The 24,817-nt window shown below is 38.0% G+C and overlaps 1 long non-coding RNA gene across 2 annotated transcripts; it reads left to right on the forward strand.

The window, feature by feature from the left end:
* Window positions 1-286: 286 nt before the first annotated feature.
* On the forward strand, window positions 287-23,427 carry LOC128789732 (uncharacterized). 2 transcript variants are annotated; one of them, XR_008431503.1, is made up of 6 exons: window positions 287-484; window positions 1,495-1,591; window positions 2,642-2,807; window positions 4,573-4,651; window positions 16,475-16,697; window positions 23,060-23,427. It is a non-coding gene; the product is annotated as an uncharacterized LOC128789732 (long non-coding RNA). The 2 variants fall into 2 exon arrangements; XR_008431502.1 differs by lacking the exons at window positions 16,475-16,697; window positions 23,060-23,427 and adding an exon at window positions 7,062-7,137.
* Window positions 23,428-24,817: the final 1,390 nt, after the last annotated feature.

Consider the following 24,817-nt stretch of genomic DNA (forward strand, 5'->3'; position numbering starts at 1 on the left):
TGTAGAAACACTGAACAAGTTGTAAAAAATTATGTCCATTATATATAGCATTTAGTAAAACTTTGCAGTCTATAAACAAAACATTGAATAGCCCATATTTACATTCTCAAGCCTTTCTTAGCCTGAGAAGTGCAGCTAATTTGGTAATTTTTAACCACAGGGCTATAGACAGCCAGTGGTTTCCAAAACAGCAGGAGTAGCTTGCAGCCTGCAGACCTAATACTTCTGTGGCTACCTGCGAGCAAAAGGTCGTTTGTAACACCCGTTTAACTGTCGGTGTCACGGAGGCTCCTTTCAAAGGTTTACACTTATTTCATGCCCTGCTAGGATGCTGCCTGTGAAGGAAGCATTTCCTGCTCAGCCTCAGTAGAGCTCCTCACAGGAGCTCTGTGAGGAGCAGGCTGCTCACAGCTCTCACCACTGCACCAAGAAATTGATGCGTGCATCTCTCCAGCAGTTCTGGTATATACCCCTGCAGAATCAGGTAGGAGCTGTGAAGCAGCCCAGCTAAATTTATTTTAAAAACACTTGGCAAAGCAAGTTTGCAATTGTTTAATTTTCATTATAACTGCTGCCTCACGAGATAATGAGCCCTCATAACAGTGTTTTATATAAAAGCACATTATGCCTTTACCCAGCGCACACAAATGGCCAGTGATTATTAACAATGTTAAAATGTCAGTAGAACCAAACCAGCAGAAAGCATGGATTTAGATGTCATAAAAGCTGCAAATGACTGTTACATTGTTTTAAGAAATCATCTTTAAAAGGCTCTTACAAACAGAGGAAAAGAAATATTTGCTATGCGGAATAAAAATTTATGATGAAATGTCAATCAAATTTGACTTCACGACAAGCATTAGGCACTAGAAGCAGCTAAGCTCATCACTGCTGCCACTTTTCAGTTTTAGGATTAGAGACAAAATGCTCCATAAATAATTGTTGATTTTACCTTTGGCTTGAATTTTTTTCCCTTGCCATTCCAGTATTTCAGTGTTTTGGAATGCTTTAAGAAAACATTCTCAAAATAAAACTTCAGAAAGTCCAAATCTACACATTTGCCACTGATTTAAAGTCAGGAAAAAAAAATCCAACATTTAAATGAAAGTCTAGTAAAGAGTACAAGGTCTAGACAGGATAATCACTATCTAAATTATCACAAATATTTTGGAGGCTTTTAGCCTCAAAATGTCACTCACAGCATCATCTCAGATACAAGTGGGTCTTATTCCCATTCACTGAGGTGAAAATTAGTGTGGTAAAGTCTGATTCACAAAGGATTTATGTTTGGCTGTTGTTGGTTATTTATGTCAATTCTTCAAAGTTATTCACATGAATTTAAACTCAGTAGGCTCTATTTAGGTTAGTTCAATTTTTAAATTAGAAAGAAAGAAGAATTGTGGTGTAGGGTTTTGGGGGTGTTTTTTAATTTGCTTTGGATTTGAAGTTTTTGTGGGGGAGTGGGGGTTTGCTTATTTATTTGTGTTTTTTAAGTTACCTCTACCTGGCAAAGAATATAGTATCATCCAGGATTTGTCAGAAGAATTACTGTGCTTGTCTCCATGTAACTCCAAAAGCTCTACAAATGCATGTAAGTTAAATAATTTTTAATTTTAGCTTGTTCAGTTGCCAGGCCACATGCTGCATTTCAATTCATACATTAACAAAAGGTGTTCAAGAGCAAATGAGTTGTGAATGTCAATGTTTTCCCCACTAAAGATATACTTCTATAAATATAAACCTACAACCTCTTTATTAAATGTGAACACAAACAGAAATGTGAAATCAAGTGTTTCAGACTTGCTCTATGTAATCTATTGCCAATAATATTCTTTTTTTCATTTCCAACTATTATTATTTTATCTTACGCAGACAGTAGCCTTTTCAAATGAGATATTCGATAAATATTTGTACATCCCTCTCACTAACCACAGGCCTAATTTCTTCTCCTCAGTTATTATAAACCAAATACTTTAGAAACTGATTTAGATAGCTCACAGAATAAATTGGTATGTCTGTATAATTAATATAATATAGATTTTTGAACCAGATAGATGGGAGATATTTCAAACATTGCTCTAAAATATTAATATTTCATTGCTTTCATTTGGCCTTCAATTGTGAGTTTAGTTTAAGGCAATAAATTAGTCTTCCTTGAACATGCATTAGATAGACATTGTTTCTCTAAAGCTGGAAATCTATCATTCATCTCCAGTCAGCTTTAACACTTAGAAGGTCTGTAATAAATACACACACAAGCAAGAAAAGCCTGAACATTAGCAGAGATGCTAAGAGGGCTATTAATTAAGCCACATTAGTACAATGTGATCAAAAACAAGGCATCAGTATCCTTAGGGCAAAAACACATTTCAGGTCAAATTTTACACACGTGCATATAGATATAGATATAGATGATATATAGATATAGATATAGATTAGATATAGATAGATATAGATAGATACCCCCACCAATAGGCACACATAAAGAAGTATATACCAGACAGACCCTTCCTTTATGCTAAATGTATTTAAAAAAAAAAAGCATCAAAGTAATTATTTGCACTGGCTGCTTCGTTTATTTGTACTGTGAATTATTTGAGATCAGATTTTAAAGCTCGTTTGATTTCTGGTCTTCTCAAAGCTCAAACCATCGTCTCGTACTGTATATACTGATGGCCTGGCACCACCCTATGGCAGCCGTCAGAAATGCAGACGGAAGCTCTTCCAGATGCATGGAGAGAAACTAGCAACACATAAACATATTAGAGAAAAGAAGCAGTGAGTGTTTTCTCAAAAACAATCAGCAGGTATTTATTCAAAACTAACTAGCTTCTCTTAAATATGCCTTAAAGTTGTTCAACAAGTGTGATTCTTGCTAAGAATTTAGTACTGCCTAAAATCCATAGCAAAGCAATTTTGTTAGTGAATGCTGCATTTGTTTGTTTGTTTGTTTGTTTGTTTTAATACCATTAAAAAAACACAGTTCTTGTGATATCAAAACTCATAACCAGATGGGAATTATTGTCAGGTCTGCTGCGACAGGAAGGCTGACCTACAGTGTGTAACTACAGAGTAAAGGGTAAAAGTTAATTAATTCTAGCAACTGGAGAAAGAGAAATAGGTGGCTTCAAAGCAGACAAGGAAAAAAAAGTCTTCAGTGATTTCCTAGCCAGAGCAAATTTATTCAATCCTTACTTGCTCCATGACATATATTATGGATAATTTAAAAAAGACACAACAAAATGCTAAATTCCTTCCCCCTGCAGAAAAAAACTCTATACACTGACTCCTCAATCAAATGTAAGAGGGTAAACAATGGCTCCTCCATTCCTCAGACAGAATAACAAACATTACTGCACTATCAGGAAAGCTGGCCATTCCCAAAAAGTGGTAAAGTCACAACTTCACCCCCAGACATCCTACTCAGTCACAACCTTTGTGCAACTCCAAATTAGATTTCCAGCACACAGAATTACAACAAAATGTAAAGGCAATATAAGAAGCCGAAAAAGCTTGTTCAAAAATCCTTTGAAACAAGTCAGGTTCTTTTTCTCAGAGAAGATTCTACTAAAATCCTTCTTGGTATTGCAAGTTTAAGCTGTCTTATGCTCTGGTGCATAGTTTGGTCTTCATTGCCTTCATTATAAAGGTTGAGCTTTATCAAGTGTGAAAATAATTTCCTGCCGCTCCCAGAAAATTATAAAAATTATAAAAGAGAGCAAATAGCATTTAGACTTACATTTTCTTTTTTTTTTTTTTTTTTTTGTTTTTTTTTGTTTTGTTTTGTTTTGTTTTTGTTGTTTGTTTGTGGATTTTGGGATTTTTTTTGGGGGGGTTGGTTTTTTTTTTTGGGGGGGGGGTTGTTTTTGTTTAAACACATACATAGGAAACTTGAAAAGGATGAACTGGTGAGGCATATTCTTTAATTGACAGATTGTTTTACAATAGGCTTTGCAGGAAACTGACTGTAACAAGCATCTCTAAATTTAAGACCTCCTGGATTTCACAAACAGAGAGCACCTGCAGGATTCCACAGAAACTAGCAGTGCTTTCACAGGAGAAATTAAGTCTCAAATGCCATCATAGACTAAAAATGCTGTGGCAGCGTTATCCAATTTCAGATAAACAGGATTTTTCAAATGTAAAATGAAGTGACTGGAATAACGTGTAAAATTTTCTTGCTACTGTGTTTAAAGAGATTTTTCAGGACATTTGAGTGCTGGAAAAGGAAATACTTATACAATATATTTTTTCTGCGGCTCAACACTGACAATTAAATCATAGATTCTTGACCACAACTCCCCATAAGGAGAGTGTTTTGCAAGGGAATTTAGAAAACCACAGAACACCTGTGTTCATGAGAGTAGCATTTGTGTTTCTAGAAAAGCTTTCTTAGGACAGAATCAGTTTTCCTCAACAAATTAAGACACAAACAGTGCTCCATAATGAGCAGATCCTACTACATGCCTTTCATAGATAGAATGGAGGTGCACATTCCTCTGGATGAAATGGCAGATCTGAACTATCTTGTATCTTACTCACAGAAACATTCTTTCTCTCTTTATTCTCTAGGCAATAAACACACTAATGACAGAGGTTCACAGAATTCACTGAGAAAAATGGAAAAGACACAGAACATGTTCTTCCTATGGTGAGTTTTAACTCAGAAGACATTATTTGACAGAAATTCCACAGCTTCAAAAGGAAAAGAAAACTAAACAGCAAGAGCAAAGCTTGCAACACTAAATATAATAGTACAATTTATATGTTATTTTCACAAGGATAAGCTGTTTTCTAAGGACAAGACAAAATAATCAACTCTATAGAAGCAGCTTGAGTAGTCTAAATATGTCCCAGTTAAATTTTTTAATGAAGCTGCAGAGTGAATGCAAATCTACAAGTCCCAGAGCTGGTGTAGCACCACATAATTTCTAAGTAGCAGAGCCTGAGAAGTCCCCTAGCAGCACACCACAGCTCCTGCTGAGGAACCAAGTACCCTTGTAACACATTAGGGTCCACACAGCAGCATCCAATCAGTCCCTTTAATCTGAGCAGTGCCTTTTTACTTTGTGAGGAACCTAAGTCTGCTGGGGGGGGTTGTACTGGAGGCTTTGGGATCTTAAAAGCAGCAACATTATCAATGCCAGCAAAGGCAAACCTCCAGGACCTTTTAGGGGGAGTCCTGAGAGGCCTGTAAAAACAGTGAGAGTGTCTCCCTTGCAGGGATACCAGTTATAAAGGATAAACCCCTCAGGCAGGTTTAACTGTAACAAACAGGGCAGGGAGAAAAACCCTCACAGGAAAAAGGGATGCTAAATTACAGAGGAACAGTAGCACATATGTTGTATTCATTCCAGGTCAGAGTTCACAAGGAATTATATCCTGGCAGAGCCTGAGTGCTTTTCAGCTACCATTGGGCCAAATCCTCCCGTCTTTCATGTTTTCTTAAAAAACAGCAAAACTGCCAGGGACTCCCAAATTATTTTTCCCTACTTAGAAGAATAGCTGGAGTGCTAAAATGAGAGGAAGATATGACAGAACTATTCTGGCTTAGTGACAGAGGTTTCTTGGCACATCTTCTTCCCCTTAAAAAGTAGGAAAGTCAGACACATATTAGAACAAGCCAACAGGAGAACAAACATTTCTCAAAAAAAATATCAAGGCAAAAGATTACTTGTTTCCCTGCTTGCTGGGAGGACAGCTTCCCTGGCTGCTGGAAGACTTGGAGACCTTGCACACTCCTTCCCTGGAAAGAGCTGTCCCTTCCCGCACCCTCCTGCTGCTGTCCTTCCAGGTGAGATCAGCAGCTCTGAACCCCAGCACACGGGGCTGACGGGAAAGCTGAAAGGCTTTCCTGGGGTTTTTGGCTCACGACCTCTAACTTTTTGGGATGATGCCAAAGTACAGCTCTTTCTGTGCTTGTTGGCTCAGCAGCCCTAACAGGGTGAACTAAAGCCCAGGCCTCTAAAGGACAATTACTCATTTATGCACATTGAACCTACAACCTTATAACAACCAGGACAAATACAGCACTTCAGGGTCAGACTCTGCTTTTGGGTAAACATGAGGCGAGTAACACAGAGTGCATGTCATTTAGATGGCTTTGAGCAAGTCCACAAAAAGCACGTGCTTGCACAGAGAAGGGAGCCTTACCCCCACTTGACACCACATAGCAAACATGGCTCTGTCGTGCTCTGTTTCTGCATGGAATTTGTTGCATCAAAAGGGAGAAATTTTCACTGCCAGCCAGAGCTCTCCAAGAGACACTCAGGTTCAGAGAACAGAGTTCATGCACTGACAGCCCGATGGCTCCTCGAAACCCCTCTGAAAAGGCTGCACAATAAATAGGGAGCACTTGGACCCAACATTTATGTGGTAATATAAAATATTAACTCCAGCCAGGGTGTGCAGACTTTGCCAAAGCTTGATTGGCGTTAGGTGATTTCGGCATCATTGCTAACAAAGATTTCAATAGAAATCTGGGTGACTGAAAATTAAGTGTAAAAAAATTATAGAGACTAGAATATCTACCTTCAAGTCCTTGTGCAGCAGAAGGGGTCAAGCAGGTAGCTGCTATTCTAAAGGCAAGGAGGTGAATTTAAAAGCAGCTTGAAAGCTTTGAATAAAGAAAATAGTGGTACAGAAAATACCATGAAACCTCACCTGGCTAACAGCTTGTTCTGAAAAGCAAAACCAAAGAAGGGAAAAAGTGTCAGAGGACATGGGAAACCAAGCAAAAAAAAAAAAAAGTAGCTGTAATTTCAGTTAATTTCTGTGTTCGTTATTCATTAAGTCTTTTGTCTACATCTACTGTTAAAAGGCTTTAATCTCTACACTTCAATTCCAAATCTCTATGAATGACAATTTAAGGCATTTTATTTACCCCACATTTTTAAAGATGTGGTAATTAAAATAATCTGTTTTACACTTATTAAAAATAAATTATTGCATATTTTAATGTTTTTCCTCCCTGCAACTTTTTCTTAATTAGTTATTTAAACTGCGTTGAAAATCCCAAGCCAATACATTTCAATATTCATTTTTCTATTTTAATTTTTCAGACAAGAAGAAAAGTTTCCCTCTTTAAGCTGAAAATTCAATTTAAAAAGCAGATTAAATACTCATGGTGTTATTTTACATCGTTCACAGAGAGCTTTCTTTTTCTTCAATATTTATTAATGACGACATTCTTGCATGTACACATTATCTTACATCTATTAGCATCTTTTATCTGGAAGGAACTTGGAGAGCTCTTACCAACAGACACTTTTGTAACTACGATGAGGGACTCATTCATTATTCGAACCCAAACCTCCCTGGAACACAAATCCTTTTACTGTTTAAAAGTCCTCAGCAAAGCTGTAAAAAGCAGCAAAGAGCACCTTAGTGAACATCAGCAGAACTAATGCAGCATAGACCCATTGAATTCTATTGAATCTTACCATAGAACTCACAAGGTAAATAAATCAAATACTGAGGCTGATTGGCGAACTGTTATTAGTTCTGTTGGATATCAGGCCTTGTATCCCTCAATAAAGGATTAGCAAACTGCATATTCCCCAATCAGAAATGGCTGCATATACTTTACATAATTTAGTAGCACATACCTTCAATCATGTTGCTGTTTTACCCTCTAAAGAGCACTGGATTACTTCAGTATTAGTAAATAATAACCAAAAATACAACCAAAATCTGGCTGCTGTCTCAGCCAAGACCCTCAGCAGATATCAGCATGTTCTATCTATACCATGGCCACACAGCAATGCTAGGGAGGAGGCTTCACAGGGATACACATACATATGTACATGGTTTAAATTTAATTGTAATTACAGACTTTGTGAAAACAAAGCTTCAGGGGAAGACAGAGGCTTAATTTCAGCTCAGTTGGAACTGAAGCAATCATTACACAGTGGGGATTGGTACAAAAAATGAACTCAGTAAGCTTATGCAGAAAATTACTGAGTTTAAAGGGTCCCTCTACATCTTAAAAAATAAAACAATTTTGCTCTTTGACTGTGTTTTTCTACCATGACATAGTATAAACCGACTTCTTCCAAAAGTGAGACACACACTGTGTTTGGCTGGAATAGAGTTAATTTTCTTCCATCTGTAGGCACAAATGCTGAATGTGTTTAATTTATTTTCTACAATGCAGAAATACATTTTTTTCATAATATCTGGTTTTCTGAGTAATGTGCTATTAGAACAGCCAGTGTGTCACCACCATGATATTGGTGGTGACTGAAATACTTCTAGTTTGGCCAGCCTGCTTCTAGTTTTTCAGGTAGATGCCCAGGCCAAATTTGGGGAGGAGGGAGGAGGGGAAGGTGAATGGAGTTGGTTTCGGGGTGGTTTTATATTGTTTGGTTTTGAATTTGATTTGGGATTTTTGCCTCTCCTATTCCACTGTTTTCCCTTGTGCAGACTGGTGTTTTATTCATATAGGAAGTAACAAGGTGAAGTATGAAAACATTGCCTTGGCACAAGGTGTTTCCCGACTACAAGCATCATTTTTACTGCCTGCACTGTCTAAAGCTTCCCTAATAAATATTGTCCTGCTTTTTCACAGTAATCATATAATGGGCAGTGTACACCACTCTCTCTTCATCTGGCTTAATCTCTTCAGTGTTTGACTGGTACAGTAGCTTTCCACATCAAATCCAGTTTAATTCAGGGCAAGATGCCACAACTAAAGATGAAACTTTTACATAATTGCTGTGAAGAACAATGCAGAGGTATGTAAATTCAAAGGTTTTGTCTTCCAATGTCTCCTTCCCAGTTTTCATAAAATTTTTTAGGTTGGAAAAGACCTTTAAGATCATTGAGTCCAACCATTAACTCAGCACTGTCAGAGCCACCATTAACCAAGTCCAAGGTGCCACATCTGCATGACTTTTAAATACCTTGAGAGGTGGTGAGCAGTGTCAGAAAGAAGCAGCAGTTTTCTCAAGTTCACTTTAGGAAGGAGAAGCAGAGACAATCCAGTACTTGCATGCACATCTATCTATAGCAATGCAAACTCCACATCAACCTGACACTCAACAGTTCAGCAACAGGAAAATTGGAGCTACACAGCTATGAATTGCAGCTGTTGGGGGTGAGGAGATTTCTTGTCTAGCCTCCCAGAAACTACTGCTATCACCTCCCATATCCTGATTAAGTAATCACAGCAATCCTCTTTGCTCATACTCTGAGCACACAGAATAAATGGCTTTCCTGGTGCCCAGGGCTAAGGTTTAAAGAGCAAGGCAAAAGAACCCTGATTAAGTTTTGTTCAACTTGGGATGCAGTATTCCATGTAATTTTCCAGACGTACACATTGTACTAAAGTGGAACAAAAGCGGAAATAAGAGATTTATAAATTTATTATATTGCCCAGTAAGTGATGTCTTCTCAGTCATCAACCTTATTTCCTCCTAAAAATGCATCAGATTCTTCTTCATTCCTGGGGGTTTTCTTTCTCTGTAGTTGAAGTTTGATGGTCAAGCCACAGGGAAATGATAGAGTACATTATAGCCATAAAAAATAATCTTAAAGTCCAACAGCCTGCCCAAGACATTTATTTTACTTCATATGTTCAACATGTTATTGCTGCTTTTGACTCCAAATTAACCCCCAATAATTTTGCAAATTATCTTTCTATCTGTCTCAAATGTAATACTTATAAGAGAATGGTAGCTAAAAAACTTGGGTTAGAACTGGACCAAAAGTTTCAGTCTGAATGCTGAAGATCTGGGTTTAAAGGTTTTGATATCTGCATTGTGACCAACTGTCTGCTCCAGTAATTTTGTGAATTTACAACTTTGAATGAGAGCAGAGATCTGCAGATTCCATTGCCAAATCAAAGCCAAATATATCAACTGTCAGCATAATGTCTTTATTCACAGAAAGGGGGGCACATTTGTGCACACAGATAGTCTATGCACTGCATGCAAACTCTCTTGCTATAGAAATTACATTGTTGCAAAGCAGAGCTAGGAAAGCTCTAGTATACTAAGGCTACATCCCTGTGGAAATACTGCATGAAAAGGCTTTTCATTTTTAAAGATAATTTTTTTTTTTTTTTTTTTTTTGTATAATTGAGTCACACTTTTCATGTAGCACTCAGCCTAGGGATGTCTGCAGGAGAAAAGAACAATATCTTACTAAATCCCTTTTAGGATCATTAAATTTAGATCACAAAACTCTCACAGGCATGCAATTCCAAACATGTCACAGAAACAAAAGGAACAACAACAAAAAATGACAAGCTTCTCTTACATTATTTTCCTTCTTTACAATGATGTTTAAGGTAGCAAAGTGTTAATGAATTCAGTACAATGTATCATGCATTGTGTTAGAACTTTTATATTGTTGAAAAATTGTCATATTTGGCTAGGCAGCTGCATGGAGAAAAAAGCTCTGACAATATCTAATTGAGTCTATTTTTACTGTCTTTCAGATAACATTGTTAAAATTATGTACTGTACATATTTCTTATTTTTAGTTTCATAGTCCCTCCCCCTCCCTCTTCACAGCCCCTCTCTGCAACAGTATTTTATTACTGCTTATAGGAATCCAGGTCATTTTCACAAAAAAAGAGTGAGTCCTATTCTGTAATATTGAACTGGGGCTACAAGCTGTTATGTAAATCACTATTAATAACAGAGTATTCAGGACATGTGCCTCTAAAAAGCTGGTCCTTCTTTAGAAGTCTGACTGGGACACAAAGGCTTCGAGCTCTGTCTCCTACTTTCCCATGTGCTTCCTGGGCATTTCTGAGCTGAACGTCTCATATCTCACTTGCACTTTTAAGTAAAATGGGAATAGCAGAATATTTCCTTTGCTTTTTTCTGCCTTTGGAAACAAAGTGCTTCAATGCAAAGCCTGCCTCTTCTGTGGATAGATTGTGTCAAATGCAACTGCTCCAACTCGCACACAAAATTTCTGGTATTTCCCTGGGATTCTTCCAGCACAACAACCTTTCATCTCTCATCTTTACCCAATCAGCTTATTCACTTGGGACTTTTCATGAGTTTCCCAAGCCCCCACAGCCTTGTAGGAAAATCAGGTAGGTAGGTTAGTCACACAGACAGAACAGTTTTCTTCAAGGATAGAGAATGTCTTGAGCCTCATCCTTTGCAGTAGCCTCGTTAAGAATGTGGCAGGACACTAAGCAGGGACCATCAGAAAGTCTTTTTAAGAGGAGTCAAATTGTCTAGGGCAGCACACACCAAGCAGCACTGATAAAGTCCAGGAGCAGAAAATTACTCCTCTGCACAGCCAGCCAAGAGGACTGGATCTTCAGCCTTTGCAAATGGAAATACCATAGCCTGCTTCCATGCAGGAGAACAGCACACCAAACTAGATAAAGCAAGCCAGCCAGGGGAAATAGCCTCAGGTCTCCACATAGAAATGCATTTGTTTAGAAATGCTACTGTTGAAGAGAAACTACTTTAAAAATATCCCACATATTAAAAACAACATAAAACTTCACACCAACATCATCCCATTCCCTACAATTGTTGTTTAAACATTATTTTATACCCAAATTTAAATATTATTATTTCTTGAACCCAAGGGCTCAAGAAACAGACTTTTGGGGATAAAACTCTTTATGAAAATTTCAACCAGCCATGATCCAAGAGAGCATTTTGCTATGTGTACAGTAGGGACACTATCAATAACTGGGCTTCACTAGGCTTTGGAGGAAAACATTCTACTGAGAAAAAAAAGAATTATTTCGGTGACAAGGTACAGGAGACGAAAGTAAGCAAACAGGACTTTCAAGATGGGAAAGAAAACTACATCACTAAAAAAACCCCAAAACCACCAAAAAACACTTCTCAGCTTCTTTGGTTAGCTCCTGTTAGCACCACCAAGATTTTCCCCAAAAACTTAGAGAAAAATATCTCCTCTTGAAATCTGAATGACATTGATTCATGTGGGTAAAATGAAACACTGAGCAAAAAGTCAAAATTCCAGAAACTGAAACTAGTACATTTAGTAGAAAAACTAAAATTTTCCTTTCTATTACTTTTTTCCCTCCCAGCAATAGAAACATTGAGTTTAGGATGAAAAGCAAGGTACCATTTTGCAGAAGACTGACAAAGTAAGATACATATTCTCTATACCTTTCCCTTGGCCCTTACCCTCCAATTCTGTCTCTATAAAAACATATTTTATTATTTTTCTGCATGACACCTCAGATTCTCATGATAGGAACCTAATACTGAGACATTGTTGTGAGTGATTTAAGCTTGTGTAAGCATTCAGGTGCCCACAGGGGCACTGATTATTAGAGAAACAGGAGTGAAAAAAAGGAATGAAAATGGAAAGCATGGCATTCTCAGGGAAGAATAGTTGGGATCTAATGAGGAGCTGTACCTGTGAAACCTAAAGGCCAGAACAGAATTGGCCATTCAGGGGGACTTACTCAAAATAGTTCTTAGAGCAGGTTTAACAGAAGAAGCGCTCCAAACCAATATAAAGTGCAGCTGCAGATACAAGTAACAAATGCATGAGTTAGTAGGACCTGCTTCTCTGTTACAGATGCCCAGAGGCTATGGTCAGACATCCAGGATATGAAAATGGATACACCTACACCATATAATCAAGACCATAATGCCCACAGCATTCACTTCCATTTAGCCTGCAGGCTTCTGAAAGTACAGGGAAAAGTCTGGTCGATTATGGGAACTGGTATTATACATGTATGGCCAAAGAGAGCAAAATTCTCTAATATGATAACACCACTTTTCATTTTTCATGAGTTTCCTGATTTACAGTGCATAAGATACTGGTTTGAACAGATGGGTTTATGAATCAATTGGCTTGTGCACAAACTTTTCTGTTATTAAAAAAAAAAAAAAAAATCAGTATAATTTTCATGTGTGGATCTACGCAAAGACTCAAAATGGAATGTCACCAACTTTTCAGGCTGAACTATAACAACCTTAATAAAGACTCTGCCCATGTACCTCTGCCAGTTCCCACCAGAGGTGAGGACTGGGTCTCACATGAAAAGTTCTTAAAAAAAAACCTAATTAAATCTGCTTGACTACTGCCACTTACTGTCTAGAGTTACTATGTGACTGCATATAAAATAACAACTGCTAATGACAAAAACCCAGAAATCTTAGTAAAGAAGGTTTAACTTTCTGAATGCAAGATGAACTGTAGTCTCATAATGATTGCTATGACATTTATTATTAATCACATATTTTTGGAAATAAATTACTATTTTGAGGGGGGGTTTTGTGCAACATTCAATCTAACCCTTACCTGTCTACTGTTCATACTCATGTTTGCAGTTTAACATGGGAAAACAAGTCTAATATGGTTATTTTCTGTTCAGTTCCAAGCTAGACAATGATAACCATATGTACAAACCTCCTGCAGAGACACAGAATATGAGAGTGCTACCTGGACTATCAGATCCTGGCCTCATAGGTGTACACTTCACATAAAGTCTTCCAGAAGAGGCTAAATCTCCATCTTGGAAACTGCACCTTTGGTCCATAGGGCTCGTGGCAGGCAGTTCTAATTTCCCACTGCTCTGATAGTTAGTTTAGTTCCTGACTTTTCAACCTGAATGTTCTCATGGCCAACTCATCCCGTTTGTTCCCGAGTGTTCAGTGTTCTTGAAGCTACACTTCCTCCAGCTAGTCTGCTTCCTCTGCTGTTCAATTTTTCTCCCTCTTCTTTCCTTCCTGTTTCCCTGCTGTCCTTGAGAGTTTCTTGGGTAAATTACTGTTTGCAAGGACCTACTTGACAACAAATTATTCATTTCCATTTTGCACAATTATGCAAGTAATTTATTTAAGGATCCTGTTGAATGTGTGTACATATAACACACACAATTGTTACTAGTTACTGAATTATCAAACAGCTCAACATGACACAAGCCAAAATAGAGACTTTATTTTTGTGTCAGTAAGAACACTTACACTAAAATGGGATTTTTTTTTTGTGTTAGTTCTGTTTATGGCACTCTGTCTTCAGGATGGTTTCTTACCACAGTGGAGTCACAGAAACAAAGACTCTTCTCTGAATTATCTCTACTTCTGGCAATTGTCAAAGAAAATACACTGAAATAACACACCATTCATTTGCTCCAGCAAGTGTCATGCAAGCAGCTCTTACTGCAGTTGCAGTCCTGGGCCAGTGCTCAGATCTGTGAATAAGTTCCTGACACAGGTGTCAGTCCCACATCATCCTTCATTTTGAGAACTACCTTTAATAAAATTAGCAGAGGCTGACTGTACATTCTTCTCTCTCTAAATACTGAAAAATCATTACAAGGAAACAAGGACATCCATAAAGTGGCAAAGGTTCAAAGAAGCATCTATAACAGGATGGAACCATTTCTCTATTGTTGTCCCTGCTTGTAACCCCGGAAACTAACTGGTAGGACATGATGTACTAGAAAGAAACTTAACTTTAAAACATCAGAAGCGAAGTTGAACTTCATTAGCCAATGTACAAGCCATCTTGAAAATATGGAAAAATTAAGCCCTGTGCATGGTTTGAGGCTTTATGAAATTTACACCCTTAATATTTAAAATTATGCAATTGCTTCAAGGCCTCCCTCTATCTCTTTTGGAAAGTCTAAAACAAAACTTTCATTAAAGGAGACTGCAAGCTTGCCTGTGGAGCCAAACAATTTCCTCGTATCCCATTTAAGAAAGCTCTTATTTTACAGGTCAGCTCTGCTTACCACCCATGCCCATTTTGTAAGACGTATAACTCATGCCAGCTAGACTAGTGGATGGGATGCAATAGAATAAAGAGATTATCCTGATAATTTGGGAGAAAGGAATTCATCTGACTGCTCCATCTGATTAGAAAAATGTATATTTACATTTTGAGATTTACTTAATTTCTTCCATTACAGATGTTTTTCCTTTCTCTGTTCTCTCTTCTGTTCACCTTCCTCTCTTCTCATGACTCTGTATTGTCCCCCTTCCTCCTTGACAGGTGCTGTCTCACTGGAGACACTCATTTGCCTGCACTTCTCTCTCTTTAAAGTGATTCCCACACAAGTGAGTCCTCCTTCCAGCAGCTTCTTGTTCCCACCATGTAAGGAAGGGCTTCCCACCCAATAACCACCTTTCATCACACACACAGCACAAAGAACCCCTCTGGATTTCACTCTGACGTTCTCCACACCAGGTGTCTGGATTTGCCCAGCACTGGGGTGTCCCATGCATTGTGAAGGTATCAGCAAGACTTCTTCTCCTACAGGCCAGGTCCTTCCCTGCCAGGATGGAGAGCAAGTATGTCACTGCTGCTTTGATTCACCACAGATTCCCCAGATATGGAGCCAGAAATACAGCCCAGTTGTGTTCTTTGACCAGAGGTCTTACGGCCCACAGAAGGGGCTCCCAAATCACCTTGTTCAGTAGGAGTTTTGGAGTGTATTTTTTAAAACTAGGATTTTTTTCCATGTAGGGCAGCCCAAGAAAGAGAAGGAAAAACCAACACCTTTCCATTGAACCCCAAATCTGCTCCACTGAAGTGAGAACATACTTCAGTCTCAGGCTATTATGTTTGATGCTCCTAGAGATCCTTGGCCAAATACAACTGTTTTGCCATTCTCCCTTCTCATATCCCCTCTTCTCAGCAGAAGACACTCTGTGTACTGGAGCTTACACAGAGTAAAACCCCTCTATGCTCGCTCTCTCCATCTGCATCCAGATGGAGTGGCTTTTGTCCCTTTCTGCTGCTTGAAAACAAAGCAAAGAATCTTCCCCATTTATTGATTTCTAGAACCCTAAAGGTTTTTGAAATAATGCCTTTGCCTTTCAAGCCAGAAGGATTGGAAGCCATGGCATAGGAAACTGGCAACAAAGAAAACATTTTTTTGAAAGCATTCACTCAGCAATTCAGAATCGATCTGCAGAGTGTGTTTCACTTGGGCTTGCTTTTCACAGCCATTAGAGCAAGAAAGCTTTTTTTGCATTCATGCCCTGCCAAAGGGCTGGGAGGCTGCAGGCTGTGGACTCCTGGACTGTGCACACTCCAGCTCGTAGGGCAGCCTGGCAGAGTTGGAGCGATTGCACAGAAAGGAGCCAAGGCCTGGGCGAGAAACCCACCCTGGTTAAAGGGGAGAAGTCTCAAAAAGGTCACATGTTAGGGAATTTCTGTAAATCAGGACCATACTCTCTCAGGTACAAAAAAAAAAACCAGGAAAAGGCAGAGGAACCTTTCCTTACATCACTTGTTGGCTTATACCGGGTACTTCAAACAAAAAAATTACAGCATGGAAACATACAACTGCCCCAGGGTAAGTAAGGGAATAACTATCTGTGTTTAACCTCTAGTCAAGGCCAGCTCAAATTGCTCTATCATGTCTACAGACATGCAATCAACCACAGAAAAGAAGCTATTGCAGAAAAGAAGTTATTTATCTCAATGATCTCTTGTAAACTTCACATTTTCTGTGTAATCTGAAAAGACTGCCAAAATACTGTTTATTTCTTTCCTAACACAGAGGCTGCTTCAATGGACCTTCCACAAGCAGAAGAAAAAACCAAGCAAGCAACCTTTTCCCTGGTCACAGAGCAGACAACTTCCTCACTTCTGGAACCCAGGACCCCAAACTTCCTTGACATATCTCCTGCACATTGAAACAAAACAGCACAGGAAGGAATAGCTGTTTAACCTCTCTCTCTACTGACAATAAGCACAACAAACATATGGGATGCATCTGTGTGGTGAGAAGAGCAAAGTCTTAATTTATTTAATGTTATCAGTGGCTGGAAGCATTCTGTGTCTTAAAGGTCCCCTAAAACTCAGGCTTTTGTTAAGAGTTTATTTTATCACCATGGAAAGAAATGCATTCAGAGATCTGCTGCCCTGAGACTTAGGAGAAGTGTCGGGTAACAATCATCTTTAGGAAATTTGAATCAAAAGGAGCTCAGAAGTACAGCTTCTCAGAATCCATTTCATTACTTAAATGTTTCTAGATAAAAAAAAAAAAAAGCTTGCAGATTTTAATTTTTTTAAAAAATAAATGTAACAGTCCAAGACTCCATGGCAGGAATATTTGACAGCACAATCTCTCATCTTTGCATTGAAGTCTTTATACCACACCCATGGCACATCAGAGACCTTCACCCTTAACAGCTGCCACTTTTTCAGTAACCAGTAATGAAAATACAAGAATATTGTAATAAAAATAAAAGATAATATAATAAGTGTGAAATATAATACAATAATATTGTAATAAACAAAAATCAAGCAATGCAATCACTGGAAAGACCCACTAAAGAGTTGAACATGTGAAATTTCATTGCAGCAACCAGTGTGGAGGCACCTGATCTTCAAGGTGGAATCCATACCCCTAAATTATACCTCTGGGTAATGACTAAGGAAAGTCAATTTTCTCAAAAAGACAATGTCATCTGTTTCCAAACAACTGTCATCTGTGCAGCTGCTGAAGCCATGGAAGGGTGTTTGCTCTCATTTTGCAGCTATTCCACTGTAAGGTGCCAGGAGATGGGGAGAGGCTTCCATCCATGGGGATCCCCTTTGCAGATGGGCTCATTACCCATCCTCAGCCACTATGGGAAATCCTTTCCTGATCCCAATCAGGTATCATTACAGCACACACACACACACACATATATATATACAAAAATCATATTGAGTGTGACATCTATGTATTCTGCTGCCTAATTTGTCATACAGATTCAAGTCAAGTCTCATGTAGTGTTTCTAAATATTCTCCATAGGTTTTTGGCATCCCATTCACACTATTACTTGGTATTTTTCTTTTAAGTTTGTTCCCTCTGTTGGCCTAAGAATCATTAATATGACAAATGAAAAACAAAAAGTAATTTCAAACAGGTTAATTTCTACATTTGCATCTACTCACAAAGCTTCCTCTTTTTACAGAAAAAAAAGTCATCATTAAAATTCCATGGAACAACCACAGTTATGAACTGTAATGGAATTTTAGATGTGCTGTTTCTCAGGAGAGTTGGTCTTAGGCCTAGACTTTGTTATCAGCTCTAGGAGAACAAACCAGAAACCAGTTAAACAAACCTGAATTCATGCTTTCTTTCTGACAAGTTGTGACTGTGCAGAAAGATCTTTTTAATGCTTTGGTGTTACCACCATAATTAAACATCACAGATGTTCACTCAGATTTACAGCAACACAAGTGTCATTTTCACCATGCCAAAAATACAATATTGTACTTCCTATTCATCTTCTGGCCACAGCATGACCACAAATGAAAAAGAAGAGAGGGAAAAAAAAAAAAAAAAACAAACAAAAAAACAAAAACCCATTGAGGGAATTGTCTCCTTGGGAAAAGGCTGGAATTTCAAGTCTTGGCACTATTTATGCATGCTGTGATTTCTTATGCACAGTCTCTATAGCATGAAAAAGCCTACATCAAATATGACCATCTTCTGAAGATTCTGTGTGGGTTTCGAAAAATCACTTTGCACATTCCAGTGCTCGTAGGTACCCACACTGAGTTATGAATAACTCCCAACATGTCTCAAAGCCAGCAAGCCTCTGGCACTACTTCAGGATATTCCTGGCAAGAGAGAGTTTTCTTACAGCCATCATATTAGACTCAGGTAACATTTTGGAAAAGGATATTCTACCTACTGAGCAATTTTTTTTTTTTTTTAGGAAGGGGTCACCCAAAGAACTCTTCTTTGTATATAGAGATATGCAAACAGATTTTTCATTCTGGTTTCCCCAGAAAACAAGGCTGATGCAATCACATTTGTTTATCTGTTTTTCAGCAAAGCTTCCCACATCAGCACATTTGCAAGTAGAACAAGTATCAAAGACATGTTGAGTGAAAACAGGCTGTCAATAGAAGGAAAAGTTCCAGGCTGGGCTTGTGCACTTACTGGTCCCTAGAAAAGTTTACACTCGGGAGACCAAAATAATTTTCTACTGTTGAAAAAAATATGGATGATAACCCTAGAGTAAAACCAGGAGATCCTTCCAAGCCATGGGAAAATGTCAGATTTCACTGTATGCAGTTCCACTGCAAACCAGTCCACAATTATTCTTGTACTCCTGAAATTATTTGGTTTTAGCTTTCATGTTGTTCTTTTGTATCAGAGTAGCTCAGCAATATTAGAGCTCAGAAATAGCCTGTTCTTGGTGTACTTGTGCATATCTGTGCATTTGCAAAGCTACTTCATTGCTTTGTTTTTTGTTTTTTTCCCCAGTTGGAAAGGGAATTTGCACCAGATCCACCAAGAAGCAATCTGGGCAGACAGGTCCTGTGCATCAAGCTCATTTATTACGCAGGCCTCTTAGGAGATAGCCCACATCTTCCAGCTCCTTTATGCATAAACATTTTCTCAAGATTTGTTTTTATAAAACATATTTCAGTGACACTACAAGTGGACAAAGCTCTCAGGCATAGGGTGTGATTACTGGGGAGTCCTGTGCAGGGCCACAAGTTGGGTTCAAACACCCTGATGGGTCCCTTCCAGCTCAGCATATTCTATGATTCTATGACTCTTCTTCTTTCTCGGGCAATGTGGTAAAATCAGTATGACCTGACTTCCAAAAAGCAAGGCCCAACACCAGTATTTTGCAGCATAGAGGAGACATAATCTAGAGCCTTAATTCACTCTTAAATCTAGTTTAGAACTCTGAAAATACATCTATATTTGCACTGTGTTCTCGTTTTGCAGATAAGTGATAAAAACTCAGTTTTCTTCATGCTTTCAGCTGACGGTAGGCAGATTTTACATGGTTTTCTTCATCTGATTCTTACTTTAAATATATATATATATATATCTATATATATCTATATATATACAGGAATGAATGAGAGCATTAGCCTCCACACATTCTGTACTTTATGCTATTTACTACTGGATAGCTCTGGAATATTTGCAGCTGGCTGTACTGTGTTTTGTACAATGTAGCTCTTTATCATGTTTTTTATCAAAGAACTGTGGTTTAGCACAGAATGAGGCAGAACTGCATTGAAGATGTAATGTGGTTCAGGTTACCAGATTGCGTTTTTGATGATTTGGTATTAAAGTGTTCAACATACACACAAAAAAAAAAAAAAAAAAAAATCAACATTTAAGAAATACAAGTGAGAAAAGTTCTAAAGAGAGACCGTATAAACTATACCATTATGGAGATTTTGCCTCACTTTCTATATTAAAACAAGTAGCTTTGAATCAATATGAGCAAATCTCCTTATTATTTTCTTTCTGAGGCAAATCTTACACTAAACTTTTGCTAGTAGAAAGTCAAGGGTGTGAGGACATGGGATTTGCAACCAGCACAGCTGTGCTGGCAAAAGGCCCTAACATAGATGTGGTTTTACTGGCGAAATTGAACTTTTGCCAGCATAGCTAATTTCTCTCTTGGGAGTTAGTTTTGCCAGTACAGCTGCGTCCAGATTCAGGATCAGTGACTTAGAGACATTTACAGAGCTGCCTTCCAAGCAAGGGCACGCTCAGTCTCAGCAGAACACTGGTTTGTCAGCACCTTGGGCTGGTATTGCAACCATGGCTGTCTAACAAGGAAACAACCAACCAAACGAAAGAGTTACCTGGCTCCTCCAATGCTGCCTCCAGGGCCATGAAGCTAACTCTTTTTTTCTTTCCTTTCTTTCTTGTCCTGACTCCTTTCTGTAGGGGTAACACAGAACACTAATCCTATTACCACCTCCCTCTCTGGCAACCTCAAGCACATCACCTTCTCCCCATTCCCTTAATTCTCCATGAAGCCTTTGTGTTTCTCAGCTCAGCTCAGCTCTGATTTCAGTTGATGCCTGTGATAAAAATTGCTATCAGCTGCAGCTCCATCACCTAGTTATGGTCTTTGCACAGCTGCCTGTCTCTCATCCTAAAGGACTCCTGCAGCATGGCGTTTCTTATATGCTGCTGAAAGTGCTGATCTACTACCACCTACACACCCTTATTCAGCTTTTCTGTCTTTCTCAAGCATTATTGCTTCCAGCTTGTAGTCCTCTTTCAAACTGGGATCTCTCCTTTTTCTGTGGGAAACAATTTTGGCTCCTGCATCAGATATCAGGCAGCACTGCTCCCCCTGCACATTTAACACAATATTCTGCTCTAGTCAGAGTGCAACTTTTGTAGTTGGATGATACGGAATATAATTTCCCCTGTGCATCTTCATCACTAAAAATCTGAAGAAGTTGCTCTACATCAGTGCCTGCAGAACAGCGTTTTGATTTTTCAATAAATCCTCTGTCCTTAACCTACAGTTGAAAAAAAAAAAAAATGGTACTATCCCTGCTGGTAAGGGAGAAAGGCCAAGTGTAAAGTAAGGGATTATTTTACACCAAAATAAGTAAAAAAAAAGTGGGAATATTCTGTTTTCTACCACTACTAAGATCAGACTTCAGTGAAAATGGGAAGCTGTCTCAAAAAAAGATTTCAGCATCTCAAGCAGTTGGCAGCAGGAAACAATGACATTAAAACATTGAATGTTTTTCCTTGAAATATTACTTTTAATGCTTCTATATTTAGCTGATTTAAACAACCACAAAATACACTACCTTTTAAAAAACTGTTGTGCTCTTTCTTGTGATTTAAACTGACCCATTTAAATATGTTATTTAACCTGAACTTTTGATAACCAGAGCAGTGTGAAACTATAATTCCTAGCATCCTTTGAGGAACACTTGCTTTTGGGTTTGGTTTCCTACACAAATACACAGGCAGCAATTAAATTCCAGCAGGGCACTTTGTTCTGTGTCACCCACCATTGAGAGTGGCATAGCCAGCATCTTTAAAGAGGCTCCCATACTCAGAAGCTTTAGAGTTGCTCTGCAAACATGCTCAAAGGTTGCTTTGTTATAGTCCCTCAGCACAGCAATCTAATGCCTTGGTTGCTGATGTCCTCAAATAAGCAAAAGCAACAAGTTGCATTGATAAAGAGTAAAAATATTGAGTGAGATTTGAATATATATCAAGTAGTTAATAAATGGCATTTCAGAATTTTTTTTTCCTCCTATCTCAGATATGTCATTGTGTCATTGCAGGTAATTTACAAAATTGTTCCTTAAGAGATCAAATTCAACTTCAGAAATCTCATCAAGAATTTCTGAGGAAATTATTTTCCTCAGAAATAAAGAATAAAATAAAGCATAAAAACATAAAGAAATAAAGAATAAAGTATAAAATAAAGACTAAAGTATAAAAGATAAAGAATTCAGCTCTGATGTCAAGCACCTTGCATCCTTTTTGGCACAGGGGTACAGAGATGACAGAATAGCGCTTGCCCTGACCTTGCAATTTTTATCACCATGACTAGGATAATCTCCCAGGAGACAAGCAATGTGTTTACACATCATCTGCATGTGAAATGGCAAGGAGAGCCAGCCCCTCAGTGAGGCTGTACTTATCCTGAAAGGCAGCTGGAGGCACCACTTTGCAAAGGGGATCCCCATGGATGGAAGCCTCTCCCCAGCTCCTGGGACCTCACAGTGGAATAGCTGCAGAATGAGAGCAAACACCCTTCCATGGCTTCAGCAGCTCCCTGCACAGATGACAGTTATTTTGAAGACTGTATTTTTTTGAGAAAATTGACTTTCCTTAGTCATTACCCAGAGGTATAATTTAGGGTTATGGATTCCACCTTGAAGATCAGGTGCCTACAAATTGATTGCTGCAATGAAATTTCACATGTCCAACTCTTTAGTGGGTCTTTCCAGTGATTGCATTGTTCAATTTTTGTTTATTACAATATTCATATATTACATCTGCCTCTTTCAAATTGCTGACATATAATTTTGACCTTAGCTCTGCCTTTCTGCAGTGTTTTTCAGAGAAGCCCCACAGTTATTTAATATCCAAACAAAAGCAGTAAACAAGCACAAGAAACAAGCTTGCAATGCTTCCAATTATTTGCTATTTAGTATTGGCATTGCAAAATTTTATTCCTTTTGGAGGTCATTAACTAATTTGCTAAACACACCATAGCCAGTTGGTTATCAATGAGGCTTATAGCACTTTTAGATGTTACAGCAAGCACATAAGACTACCACAGTGCACAGGTAAATCTGGCCTTTAAAATGTAAATCTATTTTCTTCTCCCTTTTTTTCAGAGAACATGCACAATGGAATTAGAACAAAGACAGTTCCCCTATCTGATTTTTCCAACTTTTTTTTTTTTTTTTTTTTTTTTTTTTTAATGCTAACAAGCAGTGCTTATGTAGCCTTGAAGACTTAAAAACCAAGGGAAACCATCCAAAAAATCTACCAGGAAAAAACACTGTGTGTTATGTGTATCTTGCCCTCCACACCCTGGAGCTCTTACAGCAAAATGTGATGCTGTATTTCCTTTAGCCCCAGGAAAAGGGCACTGAGAGAGTCACAGAGGTTCAACTTGGGAATCCTCCACTCAGAATTCTCCAGGTTACTGGCCTGGGCTGGGCTGTGAACAGCTTGGCTTTATCACACTTTCTTTTCTCGAGACTTCGTGAAGATGGAAGATGCACAACTGACACCAAGTAACAGTTATTCAGTGTTTTAAATGCTTTCAATTACGCATTGTCAAAACTATTTGAGGAAGTTAAACATATGCTACTGTTGTGTGATTTGGTTTGTTTTGTTGGGTGTTTTATTTTTTTTTTTATAGGGAAGTTTTCATTTCTATTAAGTGCAAAGAAATTAAGACACTGATTTATCAATTCTTAGATATCTATTTCTAACTTAAAGAAAAAAAAAAAAAATACTGCATGTCCAGAGAGGATATTCTGCCTTTTCAGGGGGTAAAATGAAAAGATGATTTCTAGCCTCAAGTTCACCAGTTCATCATTTTATGTTTTTTGGCCATGTGAAAATGCACACTTGATTACATATAGCTTGTCACAGGTAAGGACAGACCTGTATTTCAGACCAACAAATACCAAGAGATTTTTTTATAAATCTAGGACTTTTTACATGCATTTGTGAGAGATTCTCACACGAGACACACCCGCAATAGCAGCCATATATTCCCCAAGTATCTTAAAAGTACAGGCTGCAGATTAAATTTCTCCTGAGCTTTGCACTTCTCAGCTATTGTCAATTTGCATCACAAGCATAAAGTTATTTAATATACAAAAGCTTTAATGCTCTTTCCACATCATATAACAACACATGTTTATCTGAGTGCTAAATAAAAGCTTTCAGAACTTTAAAGTGACTTTATGAATTGTATGTACCATAAAATAAACATTAGAGTATAATAATATTCTGTAATTTGGAAAACAGCAACAGAAACCAGTAGAAGACAAAAGAACAAATGCTTGAATAATTTGCTGCATGTCAGAAACATTAAATTAATTTATGCAATAATGTAAGCACAGTGATGTTAAGGTAATATGGAGGACATAAATTATACATTATTATTGTCAGTTCTAGCACTTATCTTAGTGGTATGTCAAAATAAATCCTGATGTGTTAATATTTATAGAAATGAACAAGTGTTACAGCTCAGGGATTCATCTGTGATATTTTTATATATAATTTGCATTCGCATATATGGGTGTCATTGTCTTTTCTGTAATTTGAGAGGTAAGCATCATGCAATTCATTTCTAATGCATTTTACATTACCATGAAAGCACATTATGTTTCCTCCACTAACACTTTTCAAATAGATGGCCTGCAATGATTTAGAGATTGCACAAAACCACTCAGCAAATGGGTAACAATCTACCTGCGAAATCTGCAGTAACAATGGGTTACGGTGAGCAAAGTGCACCATTTGCTAATAACAGATTGTCTCTGTAGAATAAATACCTCCCAAAGTTCTTGCAGTGGCACATTTGCTAGGAATTAATATCTCCAAAGGATACATCCTTCCATTCTTTATATTTC

Source organism: Vidua chalybeata, chromosome 6 (genome assembly GCF_026979565.1).
Source record: "Vidua chalybeata isolate OUT-0048 chromosome 6, bVidCha1 merged haplotype, whole genome shotgun sequence".
Classification (NCBI taxonomy): Eukaryota; Metazoa; Chordata; class Aves; order Passeriformes; family Viduidae; genus Vidua; species Vidua chalybeata.